At 37.7% G+C, this 10,991-nt stretch overlaps 1 pseudogene; it reads left to right on the top strand.

Moving 5' to 3' along the window:
• The first annotated feature begins 814 nt into the window (after window positions 1-814).
• LOC126015884 (immunoglobulin heavy variable 1-69-like) lies at window positions 815-1,246 on the top strand (annotated as a pseudogene).
• Window positions 1,247-10,991: the final 9,745 nt, after the last annotated feature.

The following is a 10,991-nucleotide window of genomic DNA, read 5'->3' as shown; positions in this document are numbered from 1 at the left end:
CCAAAAACCAAAAACCAAAAAAAAAAAAAAAGAATAATAATAACAAATAACATAAATGTTTAGACAGAGAAACAAACACTATGACAATAATATAGGAAAGGCTCATGGTCAACAAATTATAATTGAAATGAAATAAAGCGATATGCATTATTATCCTCAGAAACAGTGCTGCAAAGCATGATACTGAACTGGAAAACTGGAGTCAGATAAGAGGAATAAGAGAGAGAGAAAGGGAGAGAGAGAAAGAGAAGAAGTAAGAGAATGTGTCTGTCATAAGGGAAGGCTATGGAGGAAAAGGGGAGGACTAATGGGAGAAATTTTGGGAAGTAAATGAAAACTTGTAAAGAGAAAGGTGTGGGAACCTTGTATGATTAACGCACAACTATATTTTTTAATCTTTATCTCATGAGGATTTAATAAGAAAACAGATAAAAATTAAAATAGAGTGAATCAAAAATATCTACATCAAATTTTTGTTAATAAAACCCAAGGAAGTGACGGTGCTAGGGCTTATCTGATGGTTCACTGAGAGTAGCATGTCCTGTGTGTCTAATATCCAGTAGGAATTTCTCTACTGCAGAGTTAAGGACAGGCATGACCTCAAAATATTAGTGTTTACACTCTTGAGGTTAAGCCTAAGAAAATCATTTGCTTCTTTTATATATTGGACTAGGATTCAACTATGATGATTCTCCCTTATGAATATGCAAATACAGTTTGCCTATTGAAATAAATACAGAAAAGTTTGTGTGTAAGGACATCACAAGTCTACAGCTCTATTCACTAAAGTGGCTGTGTGAGCACAGTCCTTAGCATGGAATGGCTATGGAAAATCCTCTTCCTGCTCACAGTGGCCACAGGTAAGGGTCCCAGTCCCTGGACTGAGAAGGGAACCAAGACAAGTCAGGGAAGTCCTTCCAATGCAATCTCTGCCCACAGGTGTGGACTCCGAGGAGCAGCTGGTGCAGTCTGGCCTGAGTTGAGGAAACCTGGAACATTACTGAAGATCTTCTGCCAGGCATCCTTCACAAGCTATGTTATGCACTGGGTGCAGCAGCGCCCTGGAAAAGGGCTTGAGTGGATGGGATGGATTTACCCTGCTGATGGTGATACAGATTACGCACAGAAGTTCCACGGCAGAGTCACCCTCACTGCAGACAAATCCACTAGCACAGCCTACATGGAAATGAGCAATTTGAGGCCTGAGGACACAGGCATATATTTCTGTGTGAGAGACTCAATGTGACAACCCACACCCTTACTATGTCAGAAACCTGAGGAAGAAGCAGCTGGGCTGGGTGAAGAGATTAGAGGAATGCTTAGTCCTCTTAACTTCTTTCCGCAGAGTCAGGAACTACCTGAAGTTATCTACTGGAGAGCTGATTGTGCTGTGTTTTTCTTGATTGACACTGGGGATCAGGAAGTAGCCCCAGGTATCGCTTTTAAAAGTGTCTGCTGTAGCCCAAAGACAGGCAGGAATTGTCCCCGTCCTTTGGCGGAGGCATTCCTACCTGAAGTTAGGAGTTGGAGAGCTGATTTTGCTGTGTTCTTTGATTGTCATCAAGGATCAGCTAGTTTCTGTAATATACCTTGATTTTCCATAGACAAAACCTGCAACTTCCGTGGGAGTCCCCCGACCCGCGGGGGTGTGGAAATGAAAGTTGCTAGTTATTAGTGGGTTCACTCGAGCAGAACCGACCTGTAAAGAAGAACTAGAGAAATTAGTAACAGAAGCCTTCAAGACAACACATGCTGTTCAAAAAGGGAAGTTTATTGTTGGGGGATCAGCTTTTAAGGGCTGAAACACGTCAGGGGTGTTACAAATTTTACACCAATCACAGTTACAAGCATTCATTAGCATAAACTGGGGCAGGTAATAGGGAGGGGCAAAAAGATAGACCTGAGCACGTTTTACTAAAAGGCATAAGATTCAAACAGAGTTCTTAATAATGTTTGCTAACACAAAGGCAAACTCTATATTTTTCTTTCTGGCTGGATATATTGGGCTGCTCTGAATTACTTTATTTTTGTCTATTTCCTTTGTTCTCAAGGCATGGGCCTTTTGGTCACGTGGGTGACCAGATTAGGAATTACCGAGGTGTCCTATGTCCCAGGTTTCATCAGCTAGGCTCCCCACAAAAACCACAGCCATGACAGGCTTCAGATATATGACACCAAAAACTAGGCCCAGAATGACAGAAAAGTTCCAGTAACTGGCCCATAAGAAAACATACTAGGAAACACCAAGATGACATTTGGAGCCTGATAGATATGCAAATAAGTGGTATATGAATCTAGTGGGTCTGCACATGGTTGATTTCTTATAGAGTGATGTTAGAAAATGTTGGCCATTCAAAAGTTTTTGTCTGATGCAATATGTCCTAAGAACTTAAAGATTTAAAAGTCAACAAGACCTAGTTTACACAACATTTCTGCAACATCACCTCTGTTCTTTTTATAACAGATCTTGAGTCCAGAGCTAATATTTATTCTTATATAATACCTGTCTTGACATTAGTCAAATTACTATTTGCAAAGTCCCTCTTTTCAATGGGAAATGTATTTCATACTGATATGGATTAGTGAATCAATTTGTATAGAATACACCCAGACTCTTCATGTATCATGCTAATCATAATTTAAAAAGACCTCAAATATATATTCGATGTAACATATCATTTGTGATAAGTGTGATAGAACTCAAAATGTATGTAATGTAAAACAATTTTAATTATTTGTTGATGGCATCAGAAGATACTGAATATGTTATCCAAAAATTAACACCAAGGGGGTATCAAGTACTCTTGTTGAACAGAGAGGAAAACTATTTCTGCAGACATTTATATTGTATTCCCACCATCAATTCACTTTTTTATAAAGAATTGAATTATTATTAGATCCCAGACCCTGAAGCTCTAAGTCATCATAATAAACAACAAGCTTAAATCACTGGTGAAGGGGAGTGTTCTTTTTTCTATTGTGACCAATGTGAATTACAAGTCTTTCACAGATATATTTAAGGTAAAAAGTGACAGTGAATTAGGGCCATTCCCACCACCAGTGTTGTCCTCTCTCCACCTCTTTTCCCAGCATGCATCCCATAACTCCCCTTTTTGCTCCTTGGACTGCTAGAGTAGCCAGTGCAATTTTGTATGTATCTTGATGTAGATTGGGTAACTTGAGTCTGTTGTTGATGACTTTGGTACAGTGTTTGGGTCTGATCATTTTTTATTTCCACTCAATATTTATACAACTGTTTACTCCTGGTACCATCCACTTCCCACCCTCATTAATGAGGCAAAACAAGATGATTCAAGCCTTATGGTTTTGTTAGAAAAAAGTAAAAAAGATAAAAAAAAACATGCTGAAAATGGTCTGTCTGGGAGCTATTAATATCAATTTAAATGGATAAAAGAGAAAAAGAAACAAAAGAGAAAGAAAAGAAATAAAAAAGAAACCATTAACAGAAAAGAAACATGACAGTGAAAATAAACACCAGTTAAAATGACTGTAACACTAAAAAGGAAAAAATAGTGGGAGGGTTTGGCAAGGTTGTATGTGTATGTTGTTGTTGTTGTTTGTTCTGTTTTTGCTTTTAATTGTTGGTGTTTTTTTTTTTGTTTTTGTTTTTGTTTTGCATAAGTACAGTAAGTTTTGGGGACATTACAAAGGGAATTCCCTTGGCCTAAAATATACCGTTTTTTTCCACTCTTTAAATATATTGTCATGGGAACTACTGAAGGCTCTGGACAGGATCTCTGATGAACCCCAAGTCCTTTTCTGATGCAAGGAGAAGATATTCTCAATTGTGGCTGACAAAATCAGTCCTTTGTAACTGGATATCTTAGTGTTTGTACAGCTGATAGAACAAAGTCTAGGATTGAGTCTTTCTTTATTGTTCTAGGAGTTTGGCTTCATCACAGTTGTTTTAGTCAATCTTTCGTAATTAGTGATCTTGGTTTTTGCACAGATCCTAGAGTATTGTCTTTCTTTGTTCTGTTCAGTTGAGGTTGTCAAAGTCAGACCTCTGGAATTAGAGATCTTGGTTTTTGTATAAACCTTAGGCTGAAGCCTAGGCTAGGGTCTTTTTTATTAATATCTTTATTAACAATTTGATTACAAATATATAGTAGTTAGATTTCAGTCATATAAAGAATACCACCCTTCACCAGTACAACATTCCCATCACAAATGTCCCAAATCTCCCTCCTCCTCACCCCACACCAGCCTGTACACTAGATAAACTTTGTACTTCCCTAATTTGTTCATATGGTTATGATTGATCGCAATGTAGTTATTTCTCTAACTGCATGCATCACACTCTGTGGTGTGATGTGACATGACTCTTCATGTCATGAGCTGGACTTTCCAGCCTTACTCTCTTTTGTCTCTGAGAATTATTGCAAAAATATCTTTTATTTTTATTAAAATTCATAGATAATTAAGACTAATCTGTGTCTATCTCTCTGGATTATTTCACTCAGCATAATAGATTCTGTGGACATCCTTGTACAGGAAAATTTCATGACTTCATCCCTCCCGATGGTTACGTAATATTGGACTAGGCAGCATTCCCACCAGCAGTGAATAAGAGTTCCTTTCCCTCCACATTGTCGACTGCACTTCTTGTATTCATTCTTTGTGATGTGTGCAAATCTCCATTGGGGTGAGATGGTACTTCATAGCTGTTTTTATTTGCACATACTTGATTAGTGAGTGGAGCATTTTTTCATGTGAAATTTGGCCATTTGGGGAGTATTGCCATTTTGATGACGTTTATCCTGCCAATCCATGATAAGCTTTTGTTTCCATTTCCGCATTTCATCTCTTATTTCTTTTTAAAATTAATATCTTTACTTAAACGCCTAGATTACAAACATGATTGAGGTTGGGTTTCAGTCATGTAAGAACTCCCCCGTTTCACCAGTGCAACATTTCCATCAACAATGTTTTTTTGGGTTTTCACTTCATTGATTTCTGCTCTCAGCTTTGTTATTTCCTTCTGTCTCCCTATTTTTGGTTCCTTTTATTGATCATTTTCTAATTTTATAAACTGTGTCATTAAGCCATTCAGTTATGCCCCTTCCTCCTTCCTGATGTGTGCTTGCAAAGCTATAAATATTCCTTTCAGTAAAACTTTTGCTGTCTCCCATAGATTCTGATAATTTGTGTCTTCATTGTCATTTGTTTTCAGAATAGTTTTGATTTCCTCTTTGATTTCATCTCAAACCCACTGGTTGTCCAGTAGCAGGCTATTTAATTTCCCGTTGTTAAAGTATTTCTTCTGTGTCCTTGTGTAGTTCACAACTAATTTTAGAGCCTTGAGGTCAGTGAAAGTAGCCTGAAAAATTTCTATCTTCTTGATTTTACGGAGGTATGTTTTATGTGCCAGCATGTGATCTATCCTGGAGAATGACCCATGTACATTGAGAAGAATGTGTATTCAGATTTCAGGTGATAGATTGTTCTCTATTTTTCTCCTTGGTATCTTTCTATCATTTTTCTTTTAAGTTTAATATATTTTTGTTTGGTTTTAGTCTTGTGACCTATCAAGTGTTCATAGGGCCATGTTAAGGACTGCCACATTTATTGTGTTATTATTGATGTCTTCTTTCAAATTGTCAATAATTGTATTAGATAATATGCTGGACTTTCATTGGGGTGTGTGTATGTTTAGTTTTGTGATTTCTTCCTGTTGCACATATCTTTTGATTAGTACAAAGTGTCCATCTTTATTCCTTACAATTTTTATGAGTCTAAAGTTGATTTTATCAGATATTAACATGGTCACCCAGCTTTTTTAAAGATGTTGCTTGGATGATTTTCCTCCAGGCTTTGACTTTGAGTCTATGTTTGTTCTGACTATTCTGATGTGTTTCTTGTAGGCACAGAAGGTTGGGTTCATCTTTTTGATCCATTTTGCCACTCTGTATCACTTACCTGATGCATTTAGTCCATTGATATTGAGTGAGATGATTGTCATAGGATTTAATGCCATCTTTGTGTATAAGTTTGGTGTGTCTGTTGGTCTCTCTTGTCTTAAATTAAACCTTTCAGTTTTTCCTTTCAGGCTGATTTTGCATCTGTGAAGTTTTTGAAGTGTTACTTATTTGTTAAGCTATGTATCCTTCCTTCGACCTAAATGTGAGTCAAGCTGGGTGCAGTATTCTAGGTGAAGCCTCCATATCTTTCAGTCTTTTCACAATATCCCCACCACTGTCTTCTGGCCTTGAGAGTTTCTTGTGACATGCCTGCTGTAAATCTTATGTATGTTCCTTTGAATGTAATTTCCATTTTTGATATTGCTGCTTTCAGTTTTCTATCACTATATTTAGAGTTCGTCATTGTGACTAGGATGTGTGTTGGGGTGTGTTTCTTTGGGTCTCTTTTAGCTGTTACACTTTGGGCATGCAGGATTTGATTGCATGAAGTCTTTAGTTCTGAGACTTTCTCTGTGATGATGTCTTTGTCTGTGGATTTTTTTGTGGATCCCTTCCTGGGCTTCTGGGACTCCAATGATTCTTATTTTGTTTCTGCTGAGCTTATCAGAGAATTCCATTTTCATTTGTTCACATTCTATGAGTAATTTTTCCATTGTATGAACGTTTGCTTAAGGTTTTTTCCAGTCTCTTCTGCTGTCAGGAGTTGTTCTGCATTTGATCTTCCAGTTCACTGATTCTGTGCTCGGCTGTTGTTATACTGCTGGAGAGGCTGTGCATTGAGTTTTTCAGTTGAGCTACTGTCAGAGACTGAACCCTAATATGGAATTTAGCAGGACAAACCAGTCTTGTGTAGCAAGAGTACATAACTAAAGCATTGGCTAGACCCAGAGCCCTAAGAAATATCATAGCTTCCTATCAGGCATATATTCCAAGATGCTTGTAATATCACTAGCCCTAAGGTGTTCCTGTGCCCCTTATGTAAAGATGGCATGTAGAAATTACCTGTAAGATGACTTCTGTAATGTGGGCTATTTTATCCTACTTTTTTCCACCCCCTATAAAAATTGTGCTTAAAAGAACCCTGTACCTATCAATAAATGGAAACTTGACAAGCCTCATTTTGCTTGGCCTCCTTCTTTCTCCCCATTCTCTTTTCAGGCTGGGATCCCTCTATACCGATGGATTAAACTGTCCTGCAGGCCAGGACAAGTGGCGCCTCAACGTGGACATAAAGTACAGACCCCCCCAGTCAGACAGAACCAGACGAACCTCGAGGGCCTAATCATAATACGCCAGTCAAAACCCACCAGGACAGCGTGGACAGGTAGGAAAATCTGTGCAAAACCCCAGCAGGGTGGCACGGACTACTTTTTGCACTAAGTGTGGTAGATAAATCTCTCCTGGACAGTATTTGGATACAGAGCACCCAGATCCAGAGGTTTTCTCAGGATTTGAGACTCCAGGGCTACTGAATCACTGATGTTGTTATAATGATGTTGTTATAATGCTTGGAACAGGTATTGACATATCTTATACTAAATATTGTATACTACCTCTCAGTGGTAACTTCCAGTTGTTTGGGCAAGTCATATGGGTTGTTATGGTTTTAACCCATCTCCGCCATGTACAAGACAACTACTCAGTGCCCCAGATTATCTCTCAAGCTCCTGGAAGGTAATTAGGCAAATGAGTCAGATAAAAGGTGAAATATCTGTGATCTCACTCAATATTTTATAGAGTATTTTAAAAGTTAATCTGCTTTGACTCAAGTGAAACATGCATGAATTTGTCCTATAAAGCAGGTGACTAAAGGCCATACAAAACATGAAGTCCAGAGCTGCCTCATTCCAAGTCAATGACTCTGCACTTCCCAAAGGCTTATATGCATGTGAACACTTTGGATTTCTCTCAGGAATTTTACTTAAAGCAAAGAAGATATAGCCTATAATGGTAAAGTGAACTTGCAATGAACTTATGATGAACAAGATAAGCCCTGGTTCCCACCAGGGATATTTTGGTAATATCAGGAATAGAATAATGCAGGTGTGACCTTGGCATGGCAATCAGGCCCATCCATCTCAAGGCCTCTAGTGCAGAGAATATGGAAGATGAATGTTTGTCCTCTCCTTCACTTGATGTGATGACACATCATTTTTCTTAGATTATAACGCTGATATTACCACTTTTTCTAGTTCTACAGTCCAGCACCAGCCAGCCATAAAAGGAAACCACCACTTTAAATAATACCTTAATCATGATTGGCTTTTAACTGTGTGGTTGAGAGTTGATTCTCCATTGGAGGATACAGTGGGAAGGGCATTTGGATTGAACATTTTCTACACTTTGCTGAAGCATTTCTCCCTGATTTTTACAGACCCTTATCTACTTTGGGCTGTATTCTTTTACCTTACCTGGCCTTCAGTCTGTTTTTATACTGGTCTTAAACCCATCTTTCTCCCTTTGTCTAACTTCTGACCTAGGGATTTGTCACAAGTCCCTGGACTTCTCTAATATATAAGACTGTGATATTTCTCAGAGTCTTGACTTTAGGTTCTCGTGGATAAGAGCACTGTGGGCTCACCTCCACAGCGGGGTTCTGAAAAATTATCTTTAAGAAAATCCAAATCAGTAGTACAATGAGATATAATCTTACACCAATGAGGATGGTACATATCAAAAATAGTGCGAACAGTCTGTTTTGGATGGGATGTGGTGAAGGAGGATATCTCATCCCCTTTTGATGGGAATGTTGTCTACTTGAACACTGTAGAAAAATAGTGTGGAGGATTCTCAGATAACTTCGAATTGAGTCACAATATGACTAAGCAGTACTGCTTTTGGGTATCTCTCCTCAGGACAAAAAAATCATTCATTCCCTGTGCAGTACTTGGTACAATACAATACAATAGATAAGAGTAGTAATCAACCTATATGTCCAACAACAGATCATTGGATCACCTCAATGTGCCACAAATATACAATGAAATTCTACATATTTATTAGGAAATGTGCTATCATGTAACTTCCTAGTATTTGGATGGAACTGGAAGATAAGTTAAATGAAGTAGCCCAGAAGATGTATAAATGCAGGATTCTATCACTTACATGTGGTATTTAGAATAACTGCATTATGAAATGCAATTGTTCAAATGGTGATAGTCTAGGTGATCCTTGCCCCAGAGTTTATTTTGAAGAGAAGAAAGTGGAGAAAGAGAAACACAAAAAACAAATAAGTGTGACCATTGAGAACAAGTGTCTTGGGAGTTCGGGATCATTGGTGTTGCTAAGGAAGAACAGAACTAATTATCCAAACCACTAATTTGACACTGAAATCCAAAATGACAACAACCAATCTTTGAAAGGTGTTAGTTAATATGGTGTTAAGATGTTAAGGTAGGAGGTATTGAATGGACGCTCGGAATATTGGTGGAGGAAGGTTGACAGTGGGGGTGAAATTGGTTCTTAAACATTATATCTCAACATCAACAATGAATAGCTTTATAATTACAATAGTATAAATAAAGAATTAAATGAATCAAAAATAGAATAATAAAAAATAATATTACCATGTAATAGAGAGAAAGTAGTAGAATGACTGTTGTATTAAAAGATACATAAGGAAAGTGGTGAAATATCAGATACTGGGAGGGAGGTGTATTGTGAAATAAAATCGAGTTGTGAATTTATTTCCAAGAACTATACTTCTAACCCCTATGTAAATGGTCTGAAAAAGCATGGTAGTGGTGAAGGTTTAATAAAAGAATTCATTAAGGAAAGAATCATGTAGTCATAAAGTCAAGATTTCTCCTTGTGTTTCTGAGAGAGCCCCTATATTTTTCTGGTTTTTGGGTCACACTCGGCAGCGCACAAGGGTTACTCCTGGCTCTACACTCAGAAATTGCACCTGGCAGGTTCAGGGGACCTTATGGGATGCCAGGATTCGAACTACCATCCTTCTGCATCCAAGGCAAACGCCTTAACTCCAAGATATCTCTCTGGCCCCAAAACTGCTATTTCTCCTTTAAACTAGTACAAAGTTTACCAGGAGCAGGAAGGTTGGAGATAGAGAAAATTATCTATCCAGGTGAAATTGTACATGTCAATAGCGATTTATGGGCAAGAGGAATATCAGGGAACACCTTTGTTTTGAGTTATAAATTGGGTGTCATCTGAAAATGCATGTACATAAACATAAAAATATTAACATCATGAAAACACTGTTAGTTAAATATAATTTAAAAGAAGAGCAGTGTGTGCAGGAGCATTCTGAATTCGGGTCCTTATGCTACTGTGCTCTCAGAGACTGACAGCAGGTCAAGACCCAAGAAGAGGTGTGAGTGTGGCAGTGCTGGGAACCCAAACAAGAGCCTCATTGCTGGCAGTTCTGGGCAGCAGGGGACGCTGTGGCCATATCAATCCAGGCTATAGGAGGTGTATATTTAAAGGCTAGGAGAGTTTTCTTGATTTCTGGTGTTTTCTATTAATAAAGGAAAAGGACTGATATAACCACAAGTGAAGAAATTATTGATGGTCAGCAGTTGTTTCAAAATACTTTATTTTCCTGGAGAATTTAAGCACAAAATACGTTCATAAATACCCTGAAATATGTTTCTAGGATATTGGCTCAAAAATCTAGAAATTATCTTCAATTTAATCCAGATATAGTGCTCCTAGTTATATTAACAAAGGATATTAAAATAAAATACTATGCTAAGTAAGAAGACTCTGCTTTCCTATAATTCTTGTAGAGTATTCACATTAACCAGTACCTGGAAACAACCCAAGTGCCACAGAATATATGAGTTAATAAACAAACTATGGTAGACACATCTAGAGAATGAATACAATGTAGCTGTTAGGAAAAATGAATTAACAAAATTTGTGTATAAATAGAGAGATGTGTAGCATCAAGATAATTGAAATGAGTCAGATGGGAGAAAGCAGTATTAGAATAATTACACTCATGTGGAATATAAAAAACTCATAGTATGAGAATAATAACAGATAATAGAAATGATGGGGGAATATTTTGGACAGAAAAGTAAACAC

Source organism: Suncus etruscus, chromosome 8 (assembly GCF_024139225.1).
Source record: "Suncus etruscus isolate mSunEtr1 chromosome 8, mSunEtr1.pri.cur, whole genome shotgun sequence".
Taxonomy (NCBI): Eukaryota; Metazoa; Chordata; class Mammalia; order Eulipotyphla; family Soricidae; genus Suncus; species Suncus etruscus.
This window is presented reverse-complemented; position numbering and strand designations above follow the sequence as displayed.